This window comes from Lynx canadensis, chromosome B1, assembly GCF_007474595.2.
Source record: "Lynx canadensis isolate LIC74 chromosome B1, mLynCan4.pri.v2, whole genome shotgun sequence".
Classification (NCBI taxonomy): Eukaryota; Metazoa; Chordata; class Mammalia; order Carnivora; family Felidae; genus Lynx; species Lynx canadensis.
Genome location: NC_044306.2, coordinates 111,313,238 through 111,332,249, shown reverse-complemented (window position 1 = coordinate 111,332,249; position 19,012 = coordinate 111,313,238). Strand labels below are relative to the sequence as shown.

The window sequence follows — 19,012 nt, the reverse complement described above, 5'->3', positions numbered from 1 at the left end:
TTAGCATGAGACTTTGTGGACAAGTGCAATCTTTTTTTTTTTTTTTAACATTCATTTTTGTGAGACAGAGCATGAGTGGGGGAGGGGCAGAGAGAATTCAAAGCAGGCTCCAGGCTCTGAGCTGTCAGCACAGAGCCCGATGTGGGGCTCGAACCCGCGAACCGTGAGATCATGACCTGAGCTGAAGGCAGATGTTCAACCAACTGAGCCACCCAGGTGCCCCGCGGACAAATACAATCTTAATTAAAGCAATACCTTTCTTTAAAAAATAAGTCACAAATTTTATTTTTTTTTAATACCTTGGGAAGTTTATAATATAAAGAGAATTAAAATGAAAAAGTAGGAAGCAGTCACACTAGAAGAGTCCACACTATCATTTTTATTTATTCCCCATTTGTCTGATGACTGACTTATTGGTACAAACAAGATTGTCTCATTTATGCAGCTGCACAAGTTATGCACCAGTGCTAGCATTTGCATAGAGTACGATGTGAAGGTGTTCTTGGAGGTATACAGTGCACAATCTGCACACTGTACATGACAGCCCAGTGATCCTTAGCTTTTTCTGTTTTGTGATTGAGACCATCCTTACACTGCTGGGGAAATAAGACAAAAAACTAACATTCTTGAAATTACCACAGTACTCCAGGTCTGAGGTGATCCAAACCTGGAGACTTGGTTTATATTACAGAGCAGGTTATCAAAATAGGGACTTTCAAGTATAGACATTATACTAGGGATCTCTAAATGTCAACCTGAGGTTTTGCAACCATTATAGGAAAAATTTTTATAGCAATACTTACAACTATAATATATATAACTATATTGTGAATGTCTACCGAAATGTTTTAGATTTGCTCTATCTTGACTAACCAGGGCTTGGTCTTAAAAGTTGTGTTTTGGGGGCACCTAGCTGATCCAGTGGGTAAAGCATGAGACTCTTACTAATCTTGGGGTCACAAGTTCAAGCCCCATGTTGTGCACAGAGTTTAGTTTTTACTTTATATTTTTTTTAATTTTTTTTTATGTTTATTTATTTTTGAGAGAGACAGAGTGTGAGCAGGTGAGAGCCAGAGAGAGAAGGAGACACAGAATCTGAAACAGGCTCCAGGCTCTGAGCTGTCAGCACAGAGCCTGACACAGGCTCGAACCCACAAACTGTGACATCATGACCTGAGCTGAAGTCGGGTACTTAACCGACTGAGCCACCCAGGTGCCCCCAGAGTTTAATTTTTAAAAAAGCATCTGGGTGACTCTGTCCATTGAGCATCCAACTCTTGATTTCCACCCAGGTCATGATCTCATGGTTGTGAGATCAAGCCCCATTTCAGCTATGTGCTGAGAGTGGAGTTTGCTTAAGATTCTCTCTTTTTACTCTGCCCTTCTCCCATGAGCATATGCGTGGTCACTTTCTATTTATCTGGAAAAAAAAAGTAAACTACACTCACTTAACATGGCGCCCAAACTCGTCCCAAGATCAAAAGTCATATGCTGTACTAACCAAGCCAGCCAGGCACCTCAGGCATAGAGCTTACTAAAAATATATATAATAATGTTTTCATATTTGAATAGCTTATTGAAATGATAATATTTATTGGCTTAAAATATTACTAAACTTAATTTCATTTGCTTTTTTTTTAACCTTTTTAATGTTGCTATAGAAAATTTTATTTTTTTAATTTGTTTTTAATGTTTATTTTTGAGGAAGAGAGAGTATGCACACACGAGTAGGGGAGGGGCAGTGAGAGAGGGAGACAGAGGGTAGGAAGCAGGCTCAGGCTGTGTGCAGACAGGAGAGAGCCCATGCAGGGCTCTCCAACTCAGAAACCTTGAGATCATAACCTGAGCTGAAGTCAGATGCTTAACCAACTGAGCTGCTCAGGAACCCCCCGCTAATAAAAAACTTTAAATTACTTACATGCCTCACATTATATTTCAGTAAGATAGCACTGACTTGGAGAAACCACAATACAACTGGAATCAGTGGTAGTATTTATAGTAATAGCTTTTATACTGACTCAGTTACTGAAAGAATCAACTGAAAATATCCAAATGCTTATTGCTCTACAAAAGACTTATTCGATACTAGGAAAAGAAAAGTCTGTTCTAGGTCTTACCATTTGGTAAGGTTTGTTATCTTTTGATTGGAATAGATCTGAATTTGTATTTCTGTAAGTCCCTAGTGGGGTAACTAAATAAAAATTGTCGGGGGTGCCTCGCTGGCTCAGTTGGTAGAACATGCAACTCTAGATGTCAGGGTTGTGAGTTCAAGCCCCATGTCAGGCATAGAGCTTAAAAAAAATTATCAGGATTTAAGGGGATTCTCCCCCCCATACCTGAAGAACTTTTCATGAAATTACTTAGTAACCAAACACACACCTGCCTAATCCTTATTTTAACTAAAGTGATACTTAGAAAAATTGGGTGAATGTATTAAAATTAATCTTGATATACTGTGGGTTAACTAGTGAATTCATTATATAATTGATAAATTAGATTTTGGATCCAATGGATATGGTCAAATAATGTTTATCTTACAGTACTTAAGTATTACAAAATCCAAGGGTACCTGGGTGGCTCAGTCGGTTGAATGACTGACTTTGGCTCAGGTCATGATCACATGGTTAATGAGTGCGAGCCCTGCATATAGCTGGCTGCAGTCAGCCTGGGGCCCTCTTCAGATCCTCTGTCCCTCCGTCTCTGCCCCTCCCCCACTTGTGCTCTTTCTCTCTCAAAAATAAGTATTACAAAATCCATTATTTCTGTTGCAATATAATAAATCTTGGTCCACAAAGGTGTGCAGGAAGTATAACTTTATATTTTTATAATTCAACTTAATTTCAATTTCAAGCCCTACTTTCTACAGAATTCTTAACCTCAGTCAGTGTAGGGTTCTCTCCCTTTTTCTTAAAAGTTGAGTCAATATTAGATGCTTATGCAATACCAAGTGGGAGGGGCACCTATTTGTTTCCAGTCCTATTATCTGAGAAGGCCACTGCCCCAGTTCCAAGTCATTCATTCACTCCAGGTTTATAAGTATCCCTTGTTCCTGCGTACTTAGCCCAAAAGTTCTCATGCCACTTCTCAAGCATGCTCACGACTGGTAAATAACTACAGAGCTTTTGTGCTGTGCTGTAACTTGCCCATCTCATGAAGTAAACACTCCGTGACTGTTGATTTACTTCTCTTCACCTGTCAGAGTAAGGATAGGTCAGTATGGGACCCAGCAACATATTTACAGAATAAATATGCAAGAAAAAAAAATTAGAAGAAAGAATAAGTGTGCAAGAGCAAGTGAGAAATATTTTGTTTTTGAGAGAGCACAATGGGAGGGGCAGAGAGAGGGCGACAGAGGATCTGAAGCGAGCTCTGTGCTGACAGCAGAATGCCCCAGTGTGGGTCTTGAACTCAGGAACCACAAGATCATGACCTGAGCTGAAGTCAGATGCCCAACTGACTGAGCTACCCATATGCCCCTTCTCTTTGGTTTTTGTTTGTAAGTAGGCTTTACACCCAATGTGGGGCCAGAACTCATGAAAATGAGATCAGGAACCGAATGTCCTACTGACTGAGCAGTCAGATGCCCTATTTACTATTTTTTGGTTGCAAGAAATAGAAACTACACTAGATTAAGCAAAGGGGAAAAAAAAATATTGTAAATACAAGGGAAACTTGTGAAATCTGAGAAAGAAGTAAATGAAGTACGGGAGCCAGGACAGCTCTGGATTTCCTCACAGATTTTAGAGAGGCTACTTCAAATTACTGTTCAGTCGATTCAGCAACAATGTTCTCCAGGCTCATGGACTCTCAGTTCAAAATTCCCATTTCCCTTAGGAGACCCAACTCTCCTGACCAAGCTTGGGTTGAGTCGAGTGCATTCTTGCATTATTATTAATTATAATAAGTAGATATTCTGAAAGACGACTACAGGTTTAGGATTCATTCTTCAAGACGACAGCAAAGGTTGTTAGCTGACCTTTGTTACCATCTCTTATATCAGTAGAGTTAAGAAAACAGCACATGTAAAAATGCTAAAGGAGGAATTTGCCTGGTGTGTTTGAAAAATCTCAGCAGCTGAAGAAAGTTCATAAAAAGAAAATAGGGAAAGATAAAGAATAGGATAGGTTGATAAGGATCGGTCTATAGAAATTTTTTGAATGTTAGATTCAGGGATTTACCCTGTAGCAACTGTAGATTTTAGACAAGGGAAAGATATCAAAGTATCAGTGTAAAAAACCAGCATCAATATGTCAACTATTGGAAGGAAAGAAGGAAGAAACAAGTAAGTGTCTGGCTCTTGATCTCAACTCAGGTCTTAATCTCAGTTTTGTGAGTTCAAGACCTGTTATGGGCTACAAGCCCAACATGGAGCTTACTTTAAAAAAAAAGTGTCAGGGTTGGGGGTGGTGCCTGGGTGGCTCAGTCGGTTAAGCGTCTGACTCTTGCTTTTGGCTCAGGTCATGATCTCACGGTTCATGAGTTTGAGCCCCACGTCAGGCTCTGTGCTGACAGTTGTGGGCCTGTTGGGATTCTGTCTCCCTGTCTGCTCCTCCTCTGCTTGCTCTCTCTCTCTCTCCAAAATAAATAAACGTTTAAAAAAAAAGTTCTTAAAAAAAAAAAAAAAACTATTAGACTATTTCAGTCATGAAGCAGTGGAGTTCAGAGAAAATGAAAAAGATGTTATGAATGCAAGGTCTAGGTCAGAAGGGCTAACAGTCCTTGGTGACTGATCAGATAAAAAATGGTGGAAATGGAAGAGTAAAAGCTATCTAAGAAATTCTAGGCTAGGTGACAGAACACAACAATTGATTTTAAAAAATAAAATAAGTTCGAGACCCACATCAGGCTCTGCACTGACCATGCAGAGCTTGCTTCGGACTTTCTCTCCCTCTATCTCTGCCCCTTCCCCACACAGAACCTCTCTCTCTCTCAAAATGAACTATAAATAAATAAATAAATAAATAAATAAATAAGGTTAAGATGAGAGTTGATTTTCAGGAGGTGTGCTGGTGGGGTGAGGATATAATTAGCAACTTTTTAACATGTTAATTTGAGGGTGGAGTTCTGTATGAAAATGTCCTACAAACTGTTGGACGAATAGAAACTACAATCATAATACAAGAGGCCAAATACAAGGATTTTGGGTTTCTCCCAAATAGCTGTGTATAAAAACTGATGCCAGAGCAATATCTGGGAATGTAAGGTTATATGTGTTAGTCATACATTTGTAACAACTATATATTTAGTTGTTTAAATATGCAGAAGCACAGAGCTAAAATTCAATAAAAGTAACCAAGCTAATCACTTTATGTTGCATAAAGCACCACTGTTTATGTCCTATAAAGCACAGCACCAACAACTACCTTGTCAACTTCTTAAGAAGCACAACATGTATACTGAAAACTGTACTTTGTGTTTTTGTTTGTTTTTTGAAGCTTAGTAAAGATCAATGAAATTTTACAAAAGGAACACATAGGTAAGCAGCACCCAAATCAAGAACTATCATCATGAGCACCCTCAGAGTCCCTCTTCCAGCCACCCCCACTCCCTCCACAAAGGGAGGAGACTTAGCATAGATTACTTTCATCTGATTTTGTACTTTATATAAGTAGAATCAAATGTTTAGATGTTCTTTTGTGTCATTGGTGTGGTCATTCCAGGAAAAACTCTAAATCTTCAAAAAAGAACTAGTTCTTCACATTACTGTATGTTTATCCAATTGAATGCTTTGCAGAGGTTAAGATTGAAGTGGAGGAAAGATGTTACAAGTCAGTAATAGAGTATGAGCCCATCTGGGTAAATATATTAAAGATAATGTATCTACTTCAAAAAGCATTTATCATATTTGTGCTGTTGCATACATTAAAAACATTTTATTATTATTATTTTAATGTTTATTTATTTTGAGAGAGACGAGGCAAGCCAGGGGATGGACAGAATCCCAAGAGAGAAAATCTCAGGGCTCAAACTCAAGAAGCTTGAGGTCATGACTTAAACCAAAATCAAGAGTCAGACATTTAACCCACCAATCCACCCAGATACCCCTTTACATTAAACACATTTTAGAATACTACATAGGAAATTGATAACTGTGATGCCTTTGGTGAAGATGACCTGAAGTAAAGACAGACTTTTGGGGGGCTCCTGGGTGGCTCCATCGGTTGAGAGTCCTACTCCAGCTCAGGTCATGATCTCAGGGTCTGTGGGCTCGAGCCCCCATAGGACTCTGTGCTGACAGCTCAGAGCCTGGTGCCTGCTTTGGATTCTGTGTCTCCCTCTCTCTCCTTGCCCCTCCCCTGGTTGCACTCTTTCTCTCTCTCAAAAATAAATAAACATAAAATATTTTTTTTAAAAAAACAGACTTTTTAATTTTAGCTCTTTGTGTCTTTAATTTTAACAACCATGTATTTTGTTCAATTAAAAAAAACATGAGTAGAAAGTTGAAGAATCCTTTAAATACAATCCTCGCATTTAATTTGAGAACCCTTGTTGACTACTGTGGTAATAAAACATTGGCCCAAGAACTTAAATCACAGCACTGAAAATGTCTGAAAATTCTAGGAGTAACTGGTGACCCACTTAAAATTGTTGATTTAAGCTGTTAAAATTGTTGATTTAAACTTTGAATCAGGCCATTTTCACAGTCATGATTTTCAAGCTCCCAGAATAAAATCAGAATAATTAGTATGCGTATCTATTACTCAGGAAATCCAAACAGTTTTAAAAGAAAGTAATGGAAAAAACAAAAAGAAAAGAATGTTTGGGAGCTTTAGCTGCTATTACTAAGGAAACCAACTCCATTTGCCCTGTCACTGGATTTTAAAAAAGAAAACCAAGTTTGATAAACAATAAGGAAGAAAGACTGAAGAGAGTGAAGAAAGATTTTTAAATTCTCGCAAGTACTGAAAATAACTTTTTTTCTTTTTTTAAGTAGGCCCCATGCCCAACATGGTATTTGAACTCACAACCCAGAGATTAAGACTCACATGCTATACCAACTGAGCCAGCCAGCACTCCCCTGTCCCCCAGTTGGGGTTGTGAGTTCAAGCCCCAGGTTGGATATAGAGCCTACTTAAATTTTTTTTCAAAAAACAAAAAACAAAAAAAAAATTTGCCTATTATATTTGAGTTACATAAATAACACAAATTTATTAAGGAAAAAATTAGAAATTGTATGAGAACAAAACAGAAAAGAAAGTCACCAAAATTTTATACAGGTTATTACACTTTCATAACCTCCTATGTTTAGTGAATAGTATACTGTAAAGATTTTTCTGTCAATAGATATTACCTTCTCCAAGTGAGGTTTATGTTTTATTTTTATTTTTTAAGATTTTATTTTTAAGTAATCTCTACACCCAATGTGGGGCTCAAACTTAAAATCCTAAAATCAAGAGTTGCATGTTCTGAGTGAGCAGGCCAGGTGCCCCTCCAAATCATGTTTTTAATCTACAAAATATGGACAGTAATATTATGTACTGTGTAGCACAGGCCTGGCATATGATAATCATTCAAAAATAGCATCTTTTTTTTTTTTTTTTTTTAAAGCACCTGGGGGTGTTCAGTCATTAAGCATCTGACTTCAGCTCAGGTCCTAATCTCATGGTTTGTGAGTTCAAGTCCTACATTGGTTGCGCTTGAGCACCACAGTGGGTGAGCTCAAGCCCTGCTTTGGGTGAACATGAGCCCCACTTCGGGTGAACCCCACTTCCCTCTCTCTCTCTCTCTCTGTTCTCTTGGGATTCTCTCTCTGTCCCTCACTCACATGCGCCCCCCCCCCAAATAAATAAATAAATAAATATTTGTTTATTTATTTTGAGAGAGAGAAAAGAATATGAGAGGGGCAGAGAGAGGGAGAGAGAGAAACCCAAGCAGGCTCTGCACTGCCAGCATGGAGCCCAGTGAGGGGCTTGAACCCACAAACCACAAGATCATGACCTGAGAAGAAGCCAAGAGTCAGACACTAGACCGAGCCACCCAGGTGCCCCACATTGTTATTTTTATTTTTATTTATTTTTATTATTATTATTTCTTTATTTTTGAGAGAGAGAGAGTGCGCAAGTGAGCAAGGGGCAGGGTGGGGGAGTGGAATCCCATGAGGGGCAGACAGAGACAGGAAAAGAGAAGTGGGGCTTACCTGGGGCTCATGTGTATTTCTTTTTTTTTTTTTTTTAACCCAAAGCAGGGCTTGTGTTGACCGGAAGTAGGCCTCAAGCTTGCCCCATGTGGAACTCAAAATGTGAGATCATGACCTGAGCCCAAGTCAGAAGCTTAACGGCTGAGCTACTTAGGCACCCCTACATTGTTATTTTTAATAGCTACTTAATACCCTTTATGTTATTTACTATAGCTTCTTTTTTTTTTTTTTAATTTTTTTTTTCAACGTTTATTTATTTTTGGGACAGAGAGAGACAGAGCATGAACGGGGGAGGGGCAGAGAGAGAGGGAGACACAGAATCGGAAACAGGCTCCAGGCTCTGAGCCATCAGCCCAGAGCCTGATGCGGGGCTCGAACTCACGCACCGCGAGATCGTGACCTGGTTGAAGTCGGACGCTTAACCGACTGCGCCACCCAGGCGCCCCTATAGCTTCTTTTTTAAAGATTTTTTGTTTTTAGAAATTTTATTTAACTATTTTTTATTATTTTAGAGAGAGTGGGGAGTAAGGGGAGGGGGCAGAGGAAGAGAGAATCAAGCAGGCTCCATGGTCAGTGCAGATCCCGAATCAGGTCTCGATCTCATGACCTGAGCAGAAATCAAGAGTTGGATGCTTAACTGACTGAGCCACCCAGACACGCCAAGATTTTTTTTTTAATTTTAGTTTTAAGTAGTTTTTATCTGTACCCAATGTGGGGCTCAAACTTACAACCCTGAGATCAAAAGGCACATGCTCTACCGAATGAGCCAGCCAGGCACCCCCTACTATAACCTATTAATGAAACAATTATTGCTTGACATTTGGTTTCCTAATTTTCTTTTAATTTGAAAAAAAATTTTTTTAACGTTTGTTCATTTTTCAGAGACAGAGACAAAGTGTGAGTGGGGGAGGGGCAGAGAGAGAGGGAGACACAGAATCTGAACCAGGCTCCAGGGTCTGACCTGTCAGCACAGAGCCTGATGCAGGCCTCGAACTCACAGACCACAAGATTGTGACCTGAACCAAAGTCCAATGTTTAACCGACTGAGCCACCCAGGTGCCCCTCTAATTTTTTTATTATTATGTGTGTGTGCTTAGAAAAAATTCCTAGAAGTGTTTATGACAGGCAAGGGGTGCAGTACAAAGAAAGTGAAGGAAGTGGTCCATGAATTCCTAAGGGCCTGCTAAATATTTCTAAACGCATTTTTCCCCCTTCTATAAAGTTTATATGGTTTGTGCCATGCATGTCAAGTACTTATGTTGCTACCATGACCATGACTGACTAGACCAGAGCCAAAAGCAAATGTGTGGCCTAGACCTGGGGGAGGCCAAGTGTCTCTGGGGTGTCTGGGAGTCAAATCCCATCCAGTTGGTTTGTCACTGGACCCAGCATCACCTTCTCTCCTGGGTGATAGGTGTCTCGATGAACAGACCGAGCTCCTGCGGTGCTGCTCCAAGAGGATTGCTCTTATCCAAAGCTTGACTGAATGGCTGAGGAGCTGACATCTGTGTCTTATACTGAAGAGACATGAGTATGTCTCTCTGCTATGACTCTTCTAGAACCTGATCTTCCATCTTTAAAATGAAATAGGAAGGGTGCCTGGGTGGCTCAGTCGGTTGAGCGGCCGACTTCGGCTCAGGTCACCATCTTGCGGTCCGTGAGTTCGAGCCCCGCGTCGAGCTCTGTGCTGACAGCTCAGAGCCTGGAGCCTGCTTTGGATTCTGTGTCTCCCTCTCTCTTTTTTAAACGTTAAAAAAAACAAATTTTTTTTTTAAATGAAATAGGAGAAACTGGAAGGAACACCTTACGAGACATATTAAGGCACTATAAATTTGTCTTCGTTCTGAATACAATGGTTGTACTTCGGAGCACTAGCTGAACTGTTGCTCTCTATCCATGCAAGCATAAATACTCATACATCCTGTTTCTTCCCAGTTGTGGGTTCAGTGTTTGACTGAGCTGATTGAGAACACTGTCTCTCTGGGGTGACTGGGTGGTAGCTCAGTCAGTTGAGTGTCCGACTCTTGATTTTGCCTCTGGTCATGATCCCAGAGTTGTGAGATGGAGCCCTGTGTCATTGAGCCTGCTTAAGATTCCCTCTCTTTCTCTCTCTCCCCCTCTGCGTCTCTACCCCACTCGAGCTCTCTCTCTCTCTCTGCCTCTCTCTCTCTCTCTCTCACTCAAATAAAAAAATTAAATAGGGGTGCCTGAGTGGCTCAGTTGGTTAAGCATCCTACTCTTGATCTCAGCTCAGGTCATGATCTCATGGTTCATGGGATAGAGCCCCAGCTCAGGCTCTGTGCTGACAGCTCAGAGCCTGCTTGGGATTCTCTCCGCCCCCTCCCCCCCTCAAAATAAATAAACACACTTTAAAAAATGAAATAAAGGAGCCCACCTGGGTGGCTCAGTTGGTTAAGTGGCCAACTTCAGCTCAGGTCATGATCTTGTGGTTCGTGAGTTCAAGACCCACATCAGGCTCTATGTGGACAGCTCAGAGCCTGGAGCCTGCTTCAGATTCTGTCTGTCTCTCTCTCTCTCTCTCTCTCTCTCTCTCTCTGTCTCTCTCTCTCTGCCCCTCCCCCCACTCATGCTCTGTCTCTTTCTCTGTCTGTCAAAAATAAACATACATACATACATACATACATACATAAAGTGGTTTTAAAAAAATCACAGCCTTTCTGGGGTTCCTGGCTGGTTCAGTCAGTAGAGCATATGACTCTTCATTTCAAGTTTCTGAGTTCAAGCTCCACATTGAGCATAGAGCTTACTTTAAAAAAATATTTAAAAACAATGAAACAAACAAAACCACAGTCTTTCTAAGAATAAGCTGTCCAAAAGCCTCTGATCACATCGTACTATTGACTTGAATTCCCCATTGGTCCCACCCAGGACTCTAATCCTCAAGACTATTCTTTGTTTTATGGACATATTTTGTTTTGGATGGTGCTGACTTTGGTCTCAGTTTTAATATATCATATATCAAATTATCTTAGATTACTCTTAAAGGAGAAAAGCTGACCTCAATATCAGTGAATAAATAGATTTTTCAGTTTAACAATGGACCCTATTCTCTATTATACACTTACCCTCTCTAACCAAAAACTATCCACTTTGGTTTTTCAGGTGGCCTAAAGGTCATCTCCCTATCCATATTTGATTACGAGTGTGTGGAAGAATGGGCCTAATTTATACATAGTGTATTTTTTAAATGCTTTTTTATTTTGAGAAAGAGCAAGGGGAAAGGGCAGAGAGAGAATCCCAGGCAGGCTCCATGCTGTCATGCTCACGGTCAGTGTAGAGCCCCCACAGGGCTCCATCCCACAATGGTGAGATCATGACCTGAGCTGAAATCAAGATTCAGACACAACCGACTGAGCCACCCAGGTGCCACTAGAGTATATATTTTTAAAGATTTTGGGGGCACCTGGGTGGCTCAGTCAGTTAAGTGGCCGACTTCGGCTCAGGTCATGATCTCGCAGTGAGTTCAAGCCCCGCGTCAGGCCCTGTGCTGACAGCTCAGAGCCTGGAGCCTGTTTCAGATTCTGTGTCTCCCTCTCTCTGACTCTCCCCCGTTCATGCTCTGTCTCTCTCTGTCTCAAAAATAAGTAAACGTTAAAAAAATAAAATAAAGATTTTTATTAAAAAAGTTTTTTTAAATATTTATTTTTGAGAGATAGAGAGAGAGTGCAAGCAGGGGAGGAGCAGAGAGAGAGGGAGACACAGAATCTGAAGCAGGTTCCAGGCTCTGAGCTGTCAGCACAGAGCCCGACACCAGGCTCAAATTCATGAACTGCAAGATAATGACCTGAGCCTAAGTCACTTAACCCACTGAGCCACCCAGGTACCCCAGAGATTTTTATTTTTAAGTAATCTCTACAGCCAACATGGGGCTTGAACTCACAACCCCAAGATCAGGAGTCGCATGCTCCACCCACTGAGCCAGCCATGTACCCCTACAGTGTATTTAATCCTCTATAATATATACCAGATATCGATTTCTTTCTGATTATAAAATAAATATAGTTAAGTGAAAAAGCAAGTTGAAGAGTAAAACAATTTCACTCATATAAAACATGTTTACATACATACAGATATAAAATATATATTTGCATACAAAAAATAGGGACAAATATAAGCCAAAATATTAACAGTGGCTATATCTGCAGAGTGGAATCTGGTGTGGATTTTCACTTTTTACTTTATTTTTTTTAACATATATATATATTTTTTAAAATTTTTTTAACGTTTATTTTTGGCAGAGAGCACATGAGCGGGGGAGGGACAGAGAGAGAGGGAGACACAGAATCCGAAGCAGGCTCCAGGCTCTGAGCTGTCAGCACAGATCCTGACCTGGGGCTTGAACTTACGGAGTATGAGATCATGACCTGAGCTGAAGTTGGACGCTCAATCGACTGAGCCACCCAGGTACGCCTAACATATATTTTTTAATATTTATTTTTGAGAGAGAGAGAGAGAGACAGAGTGTGAGCAGGGGAGGGACAGAGAGAGAGGGAGACACAGAATCCGAAGTAGGCTCCAGGCACTGAGCTGTCAGCACAGAGCCTGACGTGGGGCTTGAACTCATGAACCATGAGATCATGATCTGAGTCAAAGTCAGTTGCTTAAACAACTGAGCCACCCAGGCGCCCCTTTCACTTTTTACTTTATATAACTCTGTATTAATTAATAATAAAAGTGAATACAGGTGTTTACTGTACCAAGCACTATAGCAAGCACTATATATTTATAATTCATACTTAGAACAATCCTATGAGATAGATACATTTACATATGAAGAAACTGAGGATCAGAGAGATTAAGAAACTTGTCCAAGATCACAGGCTAATAAAAGGGAGAGCTGGGATTTTAAACCAGGTCTCCCCAGTGCCCAGATAAGTTCCTGGTGCATAGAAAGCATGTTGGTCATCTTGATAGATGGCAGAGAAAGTATTTGACAAAATTCAACATCTTTCATGATAACACTCTCAACAAAGTAGCTATAGAAGCAATTTACCTCAACATAATAAACACTTTATATGACAAGCCCATCATACTTGTGAACATCATACTCCATGAAAAGCTGAAAGTCTTTCCTCTAAGATCCGGAATAATAAGACAAGGGTGCCCACTCCTACCACTTCTATTGACCATAACACTGGGAGTCCTAGCCAGAGCAACCAGGCAACAAAAAAGAAAGCACAAGGAAATAGAAAAGGAAGAAGGGAAATTGTGTTTGCAGGTGACATGCTTTTATATATGAAAAGAACCACAGACTCCACCAAAAACTGTTAATACTAATAAGTGAATTCAGTAAAGTTGAAGGATGAAAGATTGACACGCAAAAATTTGTTGCGTTTCTGTTCACTAACAATGAACTATTTACAGTAGCATCAAAAAGTAAAATATGGAGTGCCTGGCTGGATCAGTCAATAGAATTTGCAACTCTTGATCTCAGGGTTGTGTGTTCAAGCTCTATGATGGGAATAGAGTTCACTTAAAAAAAAAAAAAAAAAGAATAAAATATTTAGGAAGAAATTTAACCAAGGAGCTGAAAGACATGTTTACTAAAAACTATGACACTTTGATGAAAGAAATTGAAGAAGACACAAATAAACAGAAAGATGCCCTATGAATTGGAAGAATTAATATTGTTAAAATGTCCATATTACCCAAAGCTATCTACGGATTCATTGCAATCCCTATCAAAATTTCAGTGGCATTTTTCACAGAAACAGGAAAAAGAAGCCTAAAATTTGTATGGAACCACAAAAGACCTTGAATAGTCAAAGCAATCCTAAGAAAGAACAAAGCTAAAGGCATTTTGCTCTCTGATTTCAAACTATATTACAAAGCTATGTTATTTTTTAAAAGTATGGTACTGGCATAAAAATAGACAAATAGACCAATGGAACAGAATAGAGAGCCTAGAAATAGACCCATGCACGTACAGTCAACTAATCTTTGACATGGCAACAAGAATTCACAATGGGTAAAGTATCTCAATAAATGGTGTGGGAAAACTGGAGAGACAAGTGGAAAATAATGAAATTAGACCTTATACCATACATAAAAATTAACTCAAAATGGATTAAAGTTTTAAATGTAGAACTTGGAACTATAAAACACCTGGAAGAAAACATAAGGAAAAGCTCCTTGATACTGGTCTTGGCAATGATTTTTTGGATTGGGCACCAAAAGCTTAGGCAACAAAGGCAAAAATAAACAAGTGGAACAATGTCAAATTGATAAACTTATGTACAGCAGAGGAAACAACAAACAAAATGAAAAAGCAACATATAAGAGCAGTGCCTGGGTGGACCAGGCAGTTAAGCATCTGATCTCATAGTTCGTGAGTTCAAGCCCTGCATGAGACTCTGCACTGACAGTGTGGAGCCTGCTTGGAATTCTCTGTCTCCCTCTCTTTCTCTGTACCTCCCTCACTCCTTCTTTCTCTCTCAGAAAAAGAAAGAAAGAAAGAAGAAAGAAAGAAAGAAAGAAAGAAAGAAAGAAAGAAAGGCAACGTATGGAATGAGAGAAAATATTTGCAAATCACATATCTGATATAAAATATAAGGAAATTATATAACTTGATAGCCAAAAAAAATCTGATTAAAATATGGGCAGAGGACCTAAATAAAGACATACAGATGGTACTGTATGTAGGTTCCTAAAAAGGTACTCAATATTAGTAATTATCAGGGAAATTAAAATCAACCACAAAAGATAGCACCTCACACATGTCAGCATGGCTATTGTGTATAGGACAATAGATGCCAAGTGTTGGGAAGCGTGTGAAAAAACGGGAATACTTGTACACTGTTAGCGGGAATGTGAAGTGGTAACAGCCATTAGGGAAAACAATATGGAGATTCCTAAAAAATTTAAAAATAGTGCTACCATGTGATCTAGCAATCCCACTTCTGGGTATATATACAAAGAAAATAAAATCAGTGTCTTGAAGAGATATTTGCACCCCCAAGTTCACTGCAGCATTTATTAACAATAACCAAGAAATGGAAACAACCAAATTGTCTGTTGACAAATGAATGCATAAGGAAAATGTGTTATATGGATGCAGTGGAATACTACTCGGCCATAAAAAAATGAAATCCTGCCATTGGTGACAACATGGGTAATCCTGGAAGACATTATGCTAAGTGAAATAAGTCAGGCACAGAAACACTGTATGATCTCACTTACATGCATAATCTAAAAAAGTCAAATTCATAGAACTACAAAGTAGAATGGTGGTTGCCAGGGGCTGCAGGTGGTAGAAATGGGGTGATGTCAAAGGGCATAAACTTTCAGTTATAAGATAGTAAGTTCTGAGGATCTAATGATCTAATCTACACATGGTGACTGCAGTTAATAATACTGTATTGTATACTTGAAATGTACTATGAAAAGTAAATCTTCAGTGTTCTCATCATAAAAAAAGGAAAAATAAAAAGTTGGTAACTATGTGAGGTGATGTGTGTGTTAACTAACTTGACTGTGATTATCATTTCATAATGTATACATAAATCATTGTATTGTGGGGCAACTGGGTGGCTCAGTCAGTTAGGCATCCGACTTCGGCTCAGGTCATGATCTCACGGTTCATGGGTTCGAGCCCCGGGTTGGGCTCTGTGCTGATGGCTCAGAGCCTGGAACCTGCTTTGGATTCTGTGTCTCCCTCTCTCTCTGCCCTTGCCCTGCTTATGCTGCCTCTCTCTCTGTGTCAAAAATAACTAAACATTAAAAAAAATTTTTTTTAATTATTATATTGTACACCCTTAAGGAAAGATTAAACATTATGAATAAATTAAGCTTATTTTAATTAGCATCAGTAAGGTATTTTTGATTACTTAAATACTAAAAACAGAAGAAATATTCACTTACATGTATTATTAACTTCAAATTATTCCTATTTAGTGATACTGTGCATGCTGTTAGTACATCTTCAAGTACTGCCAAGGAATATATGTCAAAATAAAGAATAAAATTCTTTTCAGTTATTCTTTAAATCAGATTTTAACTAATTCAGACATCTTTCTCCATTGGTTTAATTTGTGAGGCCAACATCTATGAAATCACATAGAAGTATATTAACTGTAGATCTGGGTTCTACTGAGCATTTCTCCTCAGAGACGGCCATCTTTGTGGAATCTTTAGGGAGTATTTCATGTTGTTTATGATAGGGACTCAAAACCCTATCCTACCACTTACCAGCTAACTGCTTTTGGGAATTTTCTTCACCTTTTTCTGCCTCAGTTTTCCAAACTACGAAGTAGAGATTAGGATAATACTCTATTGTAGAGCATGTGGGGAAAATTAAGTCAGTTAATAGGTCTCATGTGCTTAGTACAATATCGGGCATGTAGCAAGGGCTCTATACATACTCATTGCTATAAGAAAAAAGATTGGTATTTATATAAATAATACAATAATCTTTTAAGAAGGGATATGAGAAAAGTGATCATTCTATGCCATAGTACTTGTAAAGTTTATTTTTAAATTTTGAAAGAATTTTCAGGTCTCAAAGTAATATCATTTTGAGATGTGGAGTGAAAGAACAACAGAAAATGCTTATTGATTGGCCTCTAAGCAAACATGAGTGATCTTTCTTTTCTGACACATTTTGCACATTTCTTTTACCTATTTTTTCTATGGATTCTTCTTATTCTGATGTCTTCAGTTTCTTAGCTAGTTCTTCATATAATTACTCATTTTTATTATTTTATTTATTTTCTTACATTTATCCTTAAAAAACACACTTTCCATTAAGAATCAATAAAAGAGGTATACGATGGAGTATTACTAGGACTCAAAAAAGAATGAAATCTTGCCACGTGCAACTACATGGATAGAACTAGAGGGTATTATGCTAAGCGAAAGTAGTCAGAGAAAGACAAATATCATGACTTCACTCATACGAGGATTTTAAGAGACAAAACAGATGAACATAAGGGAAGGGAAACAAAAATAATATAAAAACAGGGAGGGGGACAAAACAGAAGAGACTCTTAAATATGGAGAGCAGAGGGTTACTGGAGGGGCTGTGGGAGGGGGGATGAGCTAAATGGGTAAGAGGCATTAAGGAATCTACTCCTGAAATCATTGTTGTACTATATGCTAACTAACTTGGATGCAAATAAAAAAAAAAAGAATAAAGTAGGAAGGGAACACCTGGCTGGTTCAGTCAGTTAAGCATCTGACTCTTGATTTTGACTCAGGACATGATCTCATGGTTCATGGGATTGAGCCACTGTGCTGATAGTGCAGAGCCTGCTTGGGATTCTCTCTCCCTCTCTCTACCCCTGCCCCCCCCTCAAAATAAATAAATGAAACAAAATCTCAGTCTCAAATCTACATAGATAATTAATTTAGAAAACTTCTTTAATTTCTGTAATACAGGTTTGCAGTATTAACTAATTTTCATTAATTATATACTTGCTGTTGTCATCTAAGCAGGAACTAAAAATTCCTGAACCTGAGGATGGGGTTCAATAGGTTAAATATTTTATTGATAGTTCTAAAAGTTCAGACTCTTTCTGAGGCAGGGATAGATAGGTCTGAGAAAGGAAGGCTGCACTTGGAATAATCATGTGCAAAAAAGACACACAAGCATCATCTTGTAAATTATTGCTTATGTTACAGATGAGAAACAGAAGCCCTGAGTTGTTCAATTACTTATCCAAAGTCACAGGACAAATGGAGTTATCCCAGATGCTAGATTTAGGTGCTAAAGCCAACACCTAGGAGAAACACCACTAGTAGTCAAATTTATCCTAGGGAAAAAGAATCCCCCAGGAATATGCCTCGGTAGAAAAATTAATTCTCAAGGCACCTGGGTGGCTCAGTCAGTTAAGCGTCCAACTTCGGCTGAGGTCATGATCTCACGGTTCATAAGTTTGAGCCCCATGTCAGTCTCTATGCAGACAGCTCAGAGCTTGGAGCCTGCTTCAGATTATGTGTCTTCCTCTCTCTCTCTGCTCCTCCCCCACTCTGTCTCTCAAAAATAAATACATGTTAAAAAAGAAAAATGAAGTTCAATAGAGCCAATTTTCCTATTATTAGAAGCAGTCCCTGTTCCTTCCAATGGACACAGATATATGTGAAGATCATGTCATGAGACAAGTGAATCTTGCTTTTGCTCAAGCCCATGGTGCTGGCAGGATGGGCGAGTGTCGTGGTCTTCATACTGCCAGGAAGCTCCGTAGCCACTGACGAGATCAGAAGTGGTACGATAAACAGTACAAGAAAGCCGATTTGGGCACAGTCCTGAAGGCCAACCCTTTTGGAGGCTCTTCCCATGCGAAAGGAATTGTGCTGGAAAAAAGTAGGGGTTGAAGCCAAACGGCCAAATTCTGCCATCAGGAAGTGTGTCAGAGTCCAGCCGATCAAGAATGGCAAGAAAATCACCGCCTTTGTACCCAATGATGGTTGTTTGAATTTTATCGAGGAAAACGGTGAGGTTCTGGTTGCTGGATTTGGTTGCAAAGGTCATGCTGTTGGTGACATTCCTGGAGTTTGCCCTAAGGTCGTCAAAGTAGCCAATGTCTCTCTCTTTTGGCCTCATACAAAGGCAAGAAGGAAAGACCAAGATCTTAAGTTTTGATGATGATGAAAACATGACAATAAATTTTCATATACAACAACAACAAAAAGACAAGTGAATCTTTTTAAAAATTTTTTTTAACATTTATTCATTTCTGAGAGACAGAGAGAGTGTGAGTGGGGGAGGGGCAGAGAGGGAGACACAGAATCCAAAGCAGGTTCCAGGCTCTGAGCTGTCAGCACAGAGCCCGACGTGGGGCTGGAACCCACAAACCATGAGATCATGACCTGAGCCAAAGCTGGATGCTTAACTGACTAAGCCACCCATGTGCCCTA

The 19,012-nt window shown here is 39.3% G+C and overlaps 1 pseudogene; it reads left to right on the top strand.

Annotated features, from left to right (window-relative positions):
• Positions 1–18,267: 18,267 nt before the first annotated feature.
• LOC115512310 lies at positions 18,268–18,767 on the top strand (annotated as a pseudogene).
• Positions 18,768–19,012: the final 245 nt, after the last annotated feature.